Source organism: Theropithecus gelada, chromosome X (assembly GCF_003255815.1).
Source record: "Theropithecus gelada isolate Dixy chromosome X, Tgel_1.0, whole genome shotgun sequence".
Taxonomy (NCBI): domain Eukaryota; kingdom Metazoa; phylum Chordata; class Mammalia; order Primates; family Cercopithecidae; genus Theropithecus; species Theropithecus gelada.
In genome coordinates, this window is record NC_037689.1 from 111,747,546 (window position 1) to 111,763,404 (window position 15,859).

Genomic DNA, 15,859 nt, shown 5'->3' on the forward strand with positions numbered 1-15,859 from the left:
CTTCAAAGGATACTATCGAGAAAGTGAAAAGTCCACCCCAAAATGGAAGCAAAAATTTGCAAATTGCATATCTGATAAGGGACTTGTATCTAGAATATAAGAGAAACTCATATCTCAATATTGTAAAGACAAATGAGCCAACTTTAAAATGGCAAGAAATCAGAATAGATGTTTATCTGAAGAAAATATACAAATTGCCAATAAGCACATGAAAAGATGTTCAATACCATTAGTCATTAGTAAAATGTAAATCAAAACCACAATGAGATAACACATCCAGTAGGGCAGTCATGATTTACAAAATAGTAATAATAAAAGGAAAATAGCAAGTGTTGACAAGGATATGGGGAAGTTGGAACCTTCGTATATTGCTGGTGGGAATATAAATGCTAGTGAAGCTGCTATGGAAGATAGTTTGGTGGTTACTGAAAAACTTAAAAACAGAATTAACATATTCTGTTAATATTTTAACATATTCTATGAAATTATTTTACTTTTTGATATATATCCAAAAGAAATAAAAACAGATGTTCAAACAAATATGTTTACCAGAATGCTCATAGTAGCACTATTCATAATAGGCCAAAACTGGAAAGAACCCAAATGTTCATCAACTAATGAGTGGATAACCAAATATAGTGTATCCATACAACAAAATATTATTCAGCCATAAAAAGAAATGAAGTACAGATTTGTGCTATAATGTAGATGAACCTTTAAAACATTACGCTATGTGAAAGAAGCCAAAGATAAAATGCCAAATATTTTAGGATTACATGTATAAGAAATGTCTGGAATAAGCAAATCCATATAGATTACTGGTGTCAGGGATTGGGTGGAGGGGGCAGTGAGGAGTGACTACTCAAGGAGGACAGGGTTTCTTTTGGGGGCTAGGAAAATGTTCTGAAATTGATTTTGGTGATGGTTGTGATATGGGAGCAGGGCAGGGAAGTGCTGGGTAGAGAAAGATGGGTCCCTGACAAGGGCTCCACCCTCAGGCTTGTGTCCAAGGACCTGGGCGAGGACAGGCGTTTCTGTTTTTGTGCCCAAATGTTACATTTCGCAAGATCACCCTGGTCCGCCATGCCCCCATCTGGTGCCTATAAAAACCCCGAGACCCTAGCGAGCACACACACAGGTGGCTGGATGTCGAAAGGAATGCACTGATGTCAGAGCACACCAACAGGCACCAGCAGACGTTGGAACAATGTGGAGTTTGGCCAGAGTGCTCAGAGGAGAGCCCGGCTGCTTAGCAGCCCGACTCCAGGGAAAAAACCACCTCCCACTCCATCTCCCTTCTGGCTCCTGCTGAGAGCTACTTACACTCAATAAAACCTTGCACTCATTCTCCAAGCCCATGTATGATCCAATTCTTCTGGTACACCAAGGCAAGATAACCCGTGATACAGAAAGCACCCTGTCCTTGTGATAAGGCAGGGGATCTAATGGAGCTGATTAACACAAGCCACCTACAGACGGCAAAACTAAAAGAGCAACCTGTGACACACGCTCACTGGGGCTTCAGCAGCTGTAAACATTCATCCCTAGACACTGCCGTTGGATCAGAGCTCACGCTCCCCAAAACCTGCCCATCTGCCTGCACCCTCTAGGGGTTTTGAGCAGCAGGGCACCAAAGAAATGAGCCAACCCCCCATTGCATGCCCTGCGAGAGGGACAAGGGAACTTTTCCCACTTCAATTACACTGCTCAGAATATGCTAAAAACCACCGTACTGTTCACTCTGGTTGTGTGAATTGTAATGGTATGTGTATTTTATCTCAATAAAGCCGTTACTCTCCCCTCCAAAAAAGAAGGGAGGGAGGGAGAGGGAGAAAAAGGAAAAGAAAGAAAGAATGAAGAGAAAAGAGTTATTACAAGTTATTCTTTTGGCTGGTGTCTGAGACTTGACTGGTAAACAGTTTCTTACACTGATTTTTTTTCTGTTTTAAAATCCTCAAATGAGAAGCATGGCTCACTATGCCTAGACTGTTAGTGCAAATAGTAAGATTTCCTTTTGATGGCCTGGAATTTTAGCACGTGCTAAGCAGAAACTACCTAAATGATCAGACTCCAGTCAAAACCTGGGCACCAAGTCCGTAGTGTACTTTTCCTTGGGCAGAAACATCCCACACAAATTGCTACATTTCCATTGCTGGTGGAAGTGCTCTGTGTGAGTGTTCGTGGGAGAAAGAATAAGGAAACCTGCACCTTTCTTCCTCCAGACTCCTCTTCTGCCTCTTTTCCTTAGGATCTGGCTGTGTAACTATAGTACATCACTTTCAAAATTTTTAGCTGTGAGGAAAACAATATGCTGAGTTCCATGAGGCCTTCTTGTGATTCGGGGAACATAGGAGTGGTCTGGGGGACCCTGGACACAGCAGTGACTGTGGCGGGATTCACTGGAATGACCCCTAACTTATGAAATATAACTACAGAGCTATTTGAAAAAAAAGTGCGGGAGAGTGATGCCAAAACGTGTGTTCCTGGGTGACTGTGGAGTCATACAAGGTATGAAATAGCAGCTAAGTTGCTGTCTTTGTTGAGAGGCAAAAGTTACCTGTGGAATTTCAAAATGATAGATCCAACCTCAGGTGAACTGGCTCCCCTGGATCCCCTACCTGCTTTTGGCCTTGCTAGATAAAGTAATGACAAAAACACAGATGGGGTGATGCCTTTGTTTTTTGTTCTTTCTTCCAGGTGGGAGTTTAAAAGACCAAAACATTCCCCAAAATGGACTTTTTCTGGGGAGAAAAGTTAATAAACATTAGTTTGTAGTTTTCTTCTCCAGGTGGCAGGAGAAATGATCTGAAAACTCCTATAGGTGGGCATTGAGCAGACCAAGAATGTTAAAGACCTGCATTGCCCTTTTCTCCAAGTGGGATGAAAAAAGGTTTAGTTCACAGGGTTGGAGCAATGCATTACAGAAATCAGGAGGAAAAAAAAAGGTCAAAAAATAAACCACTCCAGCCTAGCTGCTACCACAGCTGCTGCATCCCTCCTCTCCTTCCACATAACCTTCATCTTTTAATTGCTAAATTTAGTGCCAGCATTTGAATAAACATGCAATGAGATAAAAGGCGGGTCATGATTTTTAAGAATGGCTTTGTATCTTGTGGCTATGATTCTGGATGCATGAGAAAAAATTGACATAACATGTTATATGATTGTAATTTCATAAATGCTAAAGGGAAAGCTGTACACACACAAATTTAGTGGGATACAACATCCTTGCTTTCTACTGCTGGCAGGTGCGTTAGAATTTAAATTCTTTGAGTATTGAAAAGAAAACAGTTCTCCATAACTGATGATTTGTACTATGGTTTTTTGTATATTGGAGCATCTGCAAAAAGGAGAAAAGATAAGAGAGACAACCTTCACATAAAGAAACACATTTGGAGCTTTAAAAAGTACTTTTTGGTTTGCTAATGTGCTCTTATTAAATAGGTCTGACCCCTGGTGACATGATTTTCCAGCCTGTTGTGCGTATTTTAAAGGGAGTCAATTGGCCTATAAGACTGATAAGAGCCGGGCACAGGGGCGCATGCCTGTAATCCCGGCACTTTGGGAGGCCAAGGCGGGTGGATCACTAGGTCAGGAGTTCGAAACCAGCCTGGCCAATATGGTGAAATTCCATCTCTACTAAAAATACAAAAATTAGCCAGGTGTGGTGGCGGGTGCCTGTAGTCCCAGCTACTCAGGAGGCTGAGGTAGAAGAATCACTTGAACCTGGGAGACAGAGGTTGCAGTGAGCCGAGATCGCACCACTATACTCCAGTCTAGGTGACACAGCAAGACTCCATCTTAAAAAAAAAAAAAAAAGACTGATAAGATAAAGTGATATTAGGAAAGACTTGCTTTGTTTCTTACACTTGGAACACAGTTGTCTGGCCCTACAGTGTCTAGGCTCTGCTGTTGCTGAAGAAAACCACTGGCTTTTTGGAATCCTGGGTTCTCAGATCTTAATTTCCTGAATCTGACTCAAAACTGCAACCTCTTACTGTCAGCTGGGGGCTGTTTCAAACTCAGAGCTTTGCTAACCTGAAAACAGAGACTCAATGAACAGAACTCAGATGCTTGAACCTTTACAGATTTAGGACCCTCACGCCCTATGAGACCATAAACTATGACAACATCATGGATGGTGGCTAGATCCTCTGGGTCACGTGCAGATGCCCTATTGAAAGGTCTTTTTCTCTGATGTGACCATCTATTAACAAAATGGAGCTGCTCATAGGCTCTGACACAGACTAACTGCATTCCTAAGTTGTGATTTTTGAAAAGTTGTAAAGTGGGGGAGGACCCATTACCAGTATGGTGACCTCTCCATCCACTCCTAGCAGATTGGACTTTTAGCCCATCTCAGGATGCCTGACTGCTATTGACTCGTGTTCTTCAGCTTTCTCAATTAGTTGCAGTTTGCATCACGGACTGAGAGCCTGATGCTGCTTCTCCCACCTTTCTCCTGATATACATAACCTAGTAAGACAGTTTGATTTTTTTTTTTTTTGAGATGGAGTCTTGCCCTGTCACCCAGGCTGGAGTGCAGCGGCGCGATCTCAGCTCACTGCAACCTCTGCCTCCCAGGTTCAAGCAATTCTCCTGTCTCAGCCTCCTGAGTAGCTGGGACTACAGGTGCCCGCCACCATGCCCAGCTAATCTTTTGTATTTTTAATAGAGACGGTGTTTCACCCTATTGGTCACACTGGTCTCAAACTCCTGACCTCAGGTGATCCGCCTGCCTCGGCCTCCCAAAGTGCTGGGATTTACAGATGTGAGCCACTGGGCCCAGCTGACAGTTTGATTATTAACTGCAGTTATCCCCCAAAATTAACTGATCTTTTATCAGCTACTCACTGAACAGGTGATCAGAACAAACTAGATTGGGTGGGAAAGGGATTAGATAAACTCATTTGGAAAGACAGAATTAGAAATTAGAAATTCAAGACTGAATCCTGACTATTTCCTAACAGGATGTGTCATTTTAGGTTGCATAAAATGCTTTTCTATAAAAGTGGTTTTGTCTTTCTTGCATACAACCTTTCCAGATGAAATGTGAGATTTTTGGAAGATTTTTTAGAAATGTAAGCTATCAATATGGAATGGAACACACTGATGTTATCACAGGCAAAATAAAAACCCAGCATCTAGGGAGTTATGGGGAAGTGGGAAGGGGATTCATGATATTTGTTTTTCAAAACTGCTCCTAAAGGCTTTCCCCTGCTCCCAAAGAAAAACTTCATGCTTCCCTCCCAAACTGCTGCAAGTGCTTTGAATTCCAAATGACTGCTGAACCAACAATTGTCACATCTGCCAGTGCTCGCTGAGACAACAGACAGTGGCTTTAGCTCCTGAACTTTCCACACAGAAAACCTCCAGCTGTAGGCCACACTCATTAGTGAAGTAGACCGGTGTCATGGACAAGGAAAACTCTTTGAAACTGACCTCCTTAGTCCGTTTTTTTGTTTTTTTGTTTTTTTGGTTTTTTTTTGCTGCTAGAACAAAAACTCCTGAGACTAGGTAATTTATTAATATAAAGAATAGACATTTTTTTTCCTCACAGTTCTGGAGGCTAGAAAGTCCAAGATCAAGGCACCAGTACTGTCCTTTTTCTTGTAAGGGCTGTACTCTGCTTCTAAGACGGCGTCTTGTTGCTGCACCCTCCAGAGAGGAGGAATGCTGTGTCCTCCCAGGGCAGAAGGCAGATGGACAGCTTAGCTTAATACAGCATGAAGCCTCTTTTATAAGGGCCTTAATCTCAGGGAGAGGAGAAGCCCTCATGACCTGACCACCTCTAAAAAGCCTGACTTCTTAATATTATCACATCAGAAGCACCTGAATTTGGGAAGGGGACACATTCAGACCATAGCACTGCCTTTTAGGCAGTCCTTCTGAAACCAAGGTCTGAACGGGTTTGGACTGAATTACAAACCTTAGAGCAGAAGGCCCCATCGTAAAGGGGCCACGGCGGGACCCTGTTAACCTGTGCTGCCTGACTAATGTATGTCCTGCTTGGGGTGCCCAACCAGTGTCATCTCTTTGTTTCCAGGAGTATCACGTGTGTTCTCTGGGATTGTACTTTTGTGTGCGCCCTGACTATCCTGACACCGCCTCAGCCCTGGATGGCTTTCAGGTCAGCTTCAGTTTACCTACCAGATTTGTGCTGTGCCTGAATGGATGACTCAGGCCAAGTAAAAAAGGTTCGTATAGAAACTTAAGGATGAAGTCACTTGACTTTCTAGATAAATCTTTACGGTTAATGGGATTTGTTTTAACGAGCTAAATTTAGGACACCTGGAAGAAATAACTGGGGCCGATAGGGCTGATCGAATTCACCCTGCTACATGGAGGCTTATTGATAGTAATTTTGCTGTAAAGATGGACTTGGCCAGGGCCCAAAGGGATAGACTTTGCAAAGAAATGATAACATAGCACACCTGAAACTGCTTATTGTCAGAAAGACCTGCTTACGAGGTTGGTTCTTGGCGGATGTCTGGAAATTTGGCTTGTGAACAGTCCCCGACACTGACAGAAGACCTTCCCTAAGTGAGAAGAGGGGCTCATTGTGCCTAAACTGTTTGTACAAACAATGTGGTTTATGCTAAACACCTACTCTCATTCTGGAAGTCAAGAATTTTTGTACGTGCTAAGCGGAGTGTGCTTATGTAACCAGGCCCCAGTTAAAACCTTGGGCCTTGAGTCTGTAATGAGCTTTCCTGGTAGACAACACTCCGTGCATGTTTTTCCCACTCACTCATTGCTGGAGGAATTATCTGGGTCTTGTGCAACTCCACTGGGAAAAGACTCTTGGGAGCTTGGGTCTGCTTTTCTTTGGACTTCACCCTTTGTGTCTTTCTTCTTTGCTGAACTTGCTTTATATCCTTTCACTGTAATACACCATAACCATAGATATAGAGACTTCTGAGTCCTGTGAGTCTATGTAGGGGCTCACCGAGCCTGGGAGTAGTTTTGGGGAGCACTGACAAAATAAGCAAAATGCATTCTTCCCATTTTTATAGATGAAGAAAATGAAGGCTCAGCTCTACTTCCATTGTCAAGTGTAGTTTTCACTACGCCCAAATGCCTTATTGTTCCTAGAGATGTCAAACCCTTCATATCAAGTTACCTTTAACAATATAATGACAATTGGACATTATCATACATCTTTTCTCTTGCTCTATTTACACTATTTAAATGCTAAACCTTTCTATTTTCATCTTTCTCTTTCTGGAGGTAAGAAAACCAATTATGAAGACCTACAGAAGTAGGGTTATGATTAGAAAAAAAAAAAAAAAAGGAAACGAATATTCTCTGAGTACCATACGCCAAGACACTAATCACAGTAAGTGTCTTTATAGTGTAAACTATGTTTTCTGTTTTACAGTTTGAGAAACTGAGATTAAGAAAAAATAATTAAACTGCCTGAAGTCATTACTGGCTGGCAAGCAGTGGAACCAGAACCTAGGTCTAAATCTGTGAGACTTCAATGCCTGTGCTCTTAACCACTATGCTCAGTTGCTACTTTGGACCCAATAGCTAAATGTAAACTACAATGACACGCTATTTTTGGCCTACCAAATTTGCAAATTTAGGATCCCAATAGCTGTCAGTCTTGGCCGGGGAGCAGTGAAAGAGCCATATTCACCAAGCACTCGAAGAAAATGCTATTGCTACAAGTGTTCTGGAAGACAATTTATAGATATGGTAATCCTGTTTAATCAAGTGATTCTACACATGAGAAATATCAGACATCTGCACATGGATTTGTAGACAGGGTTATTGATCAAAATATTTGTCTCAATGAAAATCAGAAAACGTTTAAAGGGCAGTCAATAATGGGTTGGTTAAAATAAATTATAGTGAGCCAGGCGCGGTGGCTTGCGCCTGTAATCCCAGCGCTTTGGGAGGCTGAGGCAGGTGGATTGCCTGAGGTCAGGAGTGCGAGACCGGCCTGGCCAACTTAGTGAAACCCCTTCTCTACTAAAAATACAAAAACTTAGCTGGGCGTGGTGATGGGTGCCTGTAATCCCAGCTACTAGAGAGGCAGAGGCAGGAGAATCGCTTGAACCTGGGAGGCGGAGGTTGCAGCAAGCCGAGATCGCACCATTGCACTCCTGCCTGGGCAACAAGAGCAAAACTCTGTCTCAAAATAAATAAATAAATAAAACCACATACACATAATGTAATGATCTGCAGCCATTAAAAATAACAATTGTTTTCACGTATTTATTTTTAATTTTTGTATTATTAATATATATGCTTTAAAAATCAAAATGATGTGGAAAGGCACACATTGGAAAGTCTTACACTCATCTTCTTCCATTTTATATGTATATATATAATCTATCTTAATCTATCCACTCCCATGCAAATAACCCCTTCCAAGTTTCTTTTGAATCTTTTTTCATGTTTGTTTATACAAATTGACCCAAATATATATGTACATTATATTTTATATTTCCTTCTTTCTTACACAAAAGGGAGAAAAGTATCTATATTGTTTTGTCCTGGCTTCGTTTTGCTTTGTTTTTACTTGACAAAAATATCCAGGAGATTTTTCTGGTAAATAGAGAGCTTCCTCAGTTTCTCAAAGCTTCACAGTATTCACTGATGGTTACTTGTGTTGTTTTCAGTCTTTTACTATTGTAAACAACGTTTCAAGGAATAATCTTGAATATACTTCATTTTGTATGTGTGCAAGTGAAGCAGCCAGATAAATTCCCAGAAGTGAGATAATTGCTCAAAAGCTAGTTATATTTGTCACTTTGATAGACATTACCAAATTTCCCCCCATAGGGATTCTACAATTTTGTGATCCTATTAATAATTTATGAGAATACCTGTTGTAATTTTTTTATTTTTTATATTTATTTATTTATTTATTTATTGCCAAACTGGGAGGTAAAACTATCTTGGGTAGTTTTATTTTGTATTTCTCTCACTGAGTGTGCTTTGACATGTTTTCATATGTTTAAGAGTCATTTGTGGAGTTTTTGATGTTTGTGTGCCCTTCGTATTAGTCAAGGTGCTCCAGAGAAACAGAACCAATAGGGCGTGTGTGTGTGTGTGTGTGTGTAGATAGAAATTTATTTTAATGAATTGCTTTACTTGATTTGTGGGGTCTGGCAAGTCTGAAATCTTTAGAGCAGGCCAATGGAGTGGAGACTCAGAGAAGAGCTGACGTTGCACCTCAAGTCAGAAGTTAGTCTGGAGTCAGAGTTTCTCTTCCTCAGGGGTCCTCAGACTTTTTCTATTAAGGCCTTCAACTGATTGGATGAGGGCCACCCATCATATGGAGGGTAATCTGCTTACTCAAAGTCTACTGATTTAAATGTTAATATCTTCTAAAAAGTACCATCAGAGAGACATCTAGACTGGATGCTTGACCAAATATCTGGGTACCATGGCCTAGCCAAGTTGACATATAAAAGTAATCACCATACCTTTTGTTTATTTCTTTAAAAATTGGGTTGCTGGTATTGTTTTATTAATTTCAAAGTGCTTTAGATATATCCAGAAAAGTAGAATTCTAACTCTAGAACTTCTTTCAGTCTTATCTGAATTACACATTTTCACCAGTTCTTCATGTTTGTGTGTATTGTGTCTTAGGCCATGCAGATATTTGTGTGGTTTTGTTTTGTTTTTCATTGTATGTGCATGCACGTTGAGTCATAGAATGAAAAGACCTTCGCTAAACCAAGGTTACAAAATAATTTCACTGTTTTCTTCTAATATTTTATAATTCAAGAAAATAATTTTAAAATACATTTAAATATTTTTAAAATATTTTATAACTTTATATATAACATACGTATCTCTTAGAAGACATGAGATACATCCAGATATATGTATGTATCATATACTATCTTAAATAATATAATGCATGCATAATAAAATGTATGTGTATGCATGCATGTGTGTATGTGTGTGTGTATAATTTTGATCCATAGTTAGTTTATCCTGGTGTAACATATGAGGTGTATGCATGATGGTTGCTTTCACATGTCAACCTGACTGGGCCCCAGAGCAACCAGATATTTGATTAGCCATTATTCTGGGTATGTCTGTGGGAGTGTTTTGGGATGACTTTAACGTTTAAATCGGTAGACTGAGGAAAGTAGATTGCTCTCCATTTTTTTCCCCTCAGCTTTTGGAGGAGCTTAAGATTGCTCTCCCTAATGTAGGTAGCCCACATCCAGTCCACCAAAGGTCTGAATGGAACAAAATGGCTAGGAAGGACTCTACCTGCCTGATAACCTTGAGCCAGGACTTTGGTCTTTTTCCCTGCCCTCACACCCAAACTGAAACATTGAATCTTCTTGGATCTCTAGCCTACCAATTTTTGGATTGGAACTATACCATAGGTGTTACTGGGTTTCCAGGTTGTCGATTGCAAATCTTGGGGCTTAGCTTCCATAATTGTGTGTCTCCCTCTCTCTCTCTCTTTGTCTCTCTCTCTTGTCTCTCTCTTTCTCTCCCTCTCTCTCTCTATGTATATGCTAATTGTTCTGTTTTTCTGGATAACCTTGACTAATGCAGCATGGATTCAACTTTCATTTTCCAGTGGCTACACAATCATTCCTCATCATGCACTGAAGAGTTCAATCTTATTACCACTGATTTAAGATGCTGCATGTATCATATGCTACATTTCCATACATATATAAATGTAAATCTAGAATTTCTATTTCTTTTCCACTGATGTATGTATCTATTCATGAACCTGTATCATGCTGTTCAAGTTATTAAGGCTGTAAAATAAGATTTTATATTTGAAAAGGATTGTTCTCCAAACTGCCTTTCTTTTTCAGAGTTTTTCTGTCTATTCTTGGTTTCATTTTTCATTTGAACTTTAGAATTACCTCTCTAATTCCAAGGTGGAAGAAAATAACTTGGTATTTTTACTACGATTGTAATAGTGACTTATGAAAATTAAAATGTTGAAAATTTTTATTTCTATGACATTTCTTTCAATTTTGTTCATGTCTGCTTTTGCATCCTTTGGGGTGTTTTACAGTGAATTTTCTTCAAAAACTTTTAGTCTCTTTCATTTTCTTAGGTAATGTATCTTCTTTGTAATTGTAGACTAGTCTATTCTTCTGTTTATATATTCTAAGTGAAGGCTTTTGATTTATTTACTTTAATTGTATTTATTTATGTTATTGTTTATAGTCGTTATTCAATAGGTTATCTTTGGTTTTTCAGGTATATAAACATACAATTTTATAATGGTGATAATTTCACCTTTTCATTTCTGTGTTTTATAGTTCTGATTATCTTTACCAGTTGGATTTAGCTGCATTGGGTAATGACTTCTGTATAATTTTCAATAGTGATTGTTTTAATGCACATCCCAGCCTTATTTTTTAGTGAGAATTCCTTCAGTGTGTTCTCATTAAAGATGAAGCTTGCCTTTTCAACTCTGATTATATAAAATAACAGTAAGGAAGTAACCATCAATTCCTATTTTATAGAGCTTTTCTTTTAATTAAGAATTGTATTGGCCAAGCGTGGTGGCTAACGCCTGTAATCCCAGCACTTTGGGAGGCCGAGGCAGGCGGATCACCTGAGGTCAGGAGTTCAAGACCAGCCTGGCCAACGTGGTGAAACCCCTGTCTCTACTAAAAATACAAAAATTAGCTGGTTGTGGTGGGCGCCTGTAATCCCAGCTACTTGGGAGGCTGAGGCAGAAGAATTGCTTGAACCAGGGAGACAAAGGTTGCAGTGAGCCGAGATCGCACCACTGCACTCCAGCCTGGGCGACAAGAGCAAAACTCCATCTCAAAAACAGAAAAAGAATTGTATTGAATTTTGTTAAGTGCTTTTTCATCTTTTATGGAAATGACTACATAATCTTTTCTCTGTTTAAACCTATTGATATGATTAAATATATTAACATATTTATTAATATAAAATTTTTTTTTCATTCCTGGAATAAACCAAACTTGGTCATAATATAATATTTTTTAAATGTGCTGCTGGATTCTGTTTGCTAACACTTTATTTAGGATTTTACATGAATATTTGGTCTGTAATTTTAGTGTTCAAGCTTGGTCCTGTTCTAGAATCAATTTCATAGTAAATTCATTAAAAAGCAGAAATGTAACTTAGTTTGTTACATTCTGGATGAGTTACAGATATTTGGTTGAATTTTCCTGTGAAACCCTCTAGGTCTGGTACTTTTATTAGAGAAGATTTCTTTTAGAATCTTCTCTGTTTTTTGTTTGTTTGTTTGTTTGTTTTAAATTAAACTATTCTGAGATTACTTTGGGTACATTTTATTTTGGGGGGGAGAATTTATCCATTTCATCCAAGTTTTCAATTGTATTTGCATGTATTTGTGTAAAGAAATCTATTCGTGATTTTGTTTAATTTGCTCTTTTTCTATTATTGTTACCCTCTTATTATTCCTTATTTCTGCATTTTTGTTTTTTCCTTTTTTCTTATTAAGGCAAGCTTGTCTAGTGGTAATTGGTCATTGATTTTTTTTTCCAAGAATCAGGTTTTGTTTTTTTTATGGATTAATTCTATTGTTTTCCTGTTTAGTATTTATCTTTGACTTTATTTTGTTGATTTTTTAACTTTAATTTTTAGAACCATCTTTTCATTCATTCTTCTTTATGAATTAATTTTTCTCTTACTGCATTTTTCTCCAATCATTACTTGAGCTGTATTGCATAGATTCTTAAATACAGTGTTTCTGTTTCACTCTTTTTTCAAAATGCAATACTTTTGGTTTGTACTTCTGTGAAAAAATAATTTTATGAGAGAAGGAGGTGTGTGTGTTTTAATTTATAGATGAAAGGGTCTTTTATTTTCTGACTTTGTTTTTAATTTCTAACTTTATGGTGTCATAAGAGAATATCTGTATCATTTATATCCTTTAAGAATGTATTTATGATATCTTAGTGAGCAAATAGGGGGTCCATGTGAATTGCCCATTTGTGGGTAATTAAAAAGATGAGGCTGGGTGCAGTGGCTCACATCTGTAATTCCAGCACTTTGGGAGACCAAGGCAGGAGTATCACTTGAGGTCAGGAGTTGGAGACCAGCCTGGCCAACATGGTGAAACCCCGTCTCTACTAAAAATACAAAAATTAGCCAGGCGTGGTGGCTCACGCCAGTAATCCCAGCACTTTGGTTGGGCAAGGTGGGCGGATCACGGGGTCAGGAGATTGAGACCATCCTGGCTAACACGGTGAAACCCCGTCTCTACTAAAAATACAAAAAATCATCCAGGCGTGGTGGCATGTGTCTGTAGTCCCAGCTACTCGGGAGACTGAGGCAGGAGAATTGGTTGAACCTGGTAGGTGGAGTTTGCAGTGAGCTAAGATCATGCCACTGCACTCCAGCCTGGGCTACAGAGCAAGATTCTGTCTCAAAAAAAAAAAAAAAAAAAGTCATTCTATATTGTAGAACTATTGTAGTTCAGTACATGTCTATCGCATCTACTTCATTAATTACGTCTGAGTCTCTTATATCCTTAGTCATTTTGTCTACTCACTCTGTCTTGGAATTTGACAAATGAATGTCTTCTATTATTAGTGTATTTCTTGTCATCTCCTCTTTCTTTTAAAATGTATTTTTACTGATAAGTTTTCGGATCTGCCACCATGAAAAGCCCCTTATGCTTCTTTCTTCCCTGCAACTCCTGTTTTGACTTCTTATGGGCTTCCAATATAACCCTGCTGGTTTCGGCTGCTTTTTGCAGAATTTACATGTACTTTAGACTTCACAATTTTTTTCTTCTGTTTCCTAGTTTCATAAAAATATGGTTTACAAGTTTTTCTTTCATTCTGCTTGTTGCTTTGTCTTGTTTCAAGGAGAAGAATTGCGGGGACATTAGCATATTTTAAGAATAAGAATCCTATATCTGATCATTATCACTTAACAGATTGGAAAACTAAGGCTCAGAGAAATTAACAATTTGCCTAACACTATGTAGCCGTATTGCATCTGTGGATTAGGACTTTGGCTAATATGTAGTCTATATATTTATTTTTACCTTATAGCTTCCCATACAGACCACTCTTACGAGCACCCAAGTTTTGAGTTAGACCTAAAATACACCTCATTGCTTTTTTTTTTCTTTTGGTCCAGTGGGTGACATTGGAACACTTCCTTCATTTTGATTCAAGATTTGAGCCTGTTTTAATCTACATGCCCTTTGGCAGTCACTAGGAAGTCCTCTTCAGGCACTTCGTACTCCATATTTTCTCTTGAGTTTTCAGTATTACCTGACTTGGGGTAAATAAATCTTGCAGTTACTTTGTGAATTTCAGATGTTTTTCCACGTATCTTTCTGATGAATTGCACAACTCAGCATCCCCAAAGTGCCTGATTATAAAGCTAGTTTTCTGTTTAGATGGTGCTGAGATAGTAGCCAGGAAACAAAGAATGATAGGAACTTCTTTGTCGATACAGCTGGAGATTCTGGAAAAGAATCTAAAGCTAAAGCTGAGGTCCTCTTTAAAAACTTTGTCCCACACTCAGAAAATGAACTGGGCTATATTTGGAAACATTGAAATATGGTTATATCAGTAATGAAGTTAGTACCTTCTCATCAGAAGTACCATGAGAACTCTTCCTTAATTTCAATTGTTGGGTGTTAGTTTCACAATATAATTTTAAAATGACAAATTTTTAAGAGCAATAATCTCATTTTGGGGAGATACAAATGCTTATCTAATTTAATTCTGCTGGCTTGTGAATTTCTTAATGAAATTGCTTACATCTAATCAGAGAGAAAATGTGAGAGTGAAAATATCAGTATATAGATATAAAGTTAATTAATATCACATAATTTCACCTAGAAATGGTGACAGTAAATTCTGAGTATCAAAGAAACTAAAGACCATTTATGTTATTCATGAAAAAGATAATCTTTTTTCCTAACTTGGTAAGTAAGAATAACAAATGACTACTTAAGGTAGGCCATGTATTGGGAGGAAAATGGTTTTCTTGGCCTTTCAATGTTTATTGTGGAAAATTCCTTTGATCTAGATTAAATTCCAGAGCTAATAACATAGATTGCAGGATTTCTGTGTCATGTATTGGCACAGAATGACCAAGTCTTCTTAGTCTCAATAACTTTTTAGGTTTACCCATTGGAAGCCAGTTCCCTGGTTTCATATATCTTAATTCTAGAAAATGCTACAGTAAGTTGAATTTTCCACTTTCAGTCTTAAACTTATGAGTCACTCGGGTAAAAAATAAGGAATTACATGTGCAGGAGAACAGAAATTGAATGTTTTCTGGCAACTTTTGATTACCTTCATTGTCAAACTGAGAACTTTAGAAAATATATTCCTTCAACACATTTTAGGAGAAATATATAGTTTCAAATCCCAACTCTGCCACTTACTGGCTATGATCTTGAACAACTTATTTCACCTCTCTGAACTTCATTTTCCTCCTCTGTAAACTTGTGACTGGTGATAACTGTATTGTTCTAGAGTTATTTTGAGGATTAAATAACCTACTATTTGGAAAGCATCGGCAATTAAGAGCCTAACGACTAATTTCTCTTCTTTCCATTGTCTTTTAATTTCTTGTCTCCATCATCTTGTGCCCAATACTGACTCTGTTGCTGCACATAATATTCATTCATTATCATGCACCAACACCACCATGTTACCATCTCCTCTGCTCTTGGCCTCTCATGTCTGTCCCTTCTCAACAGATTGTACAGCTTATGTACCATTCCCATATATCACTGCAGGAGGCTGAAAGTTAGATGAAAAAACAAATTCAAAACAAGTAGTTAATGAAGATTATCAACTTGGTATGTGACATCATGCAGCTATGATTTACATTTCAGCAGATGCCTTCAAGAAATTCACTAAGGAAAAGACTAATGATG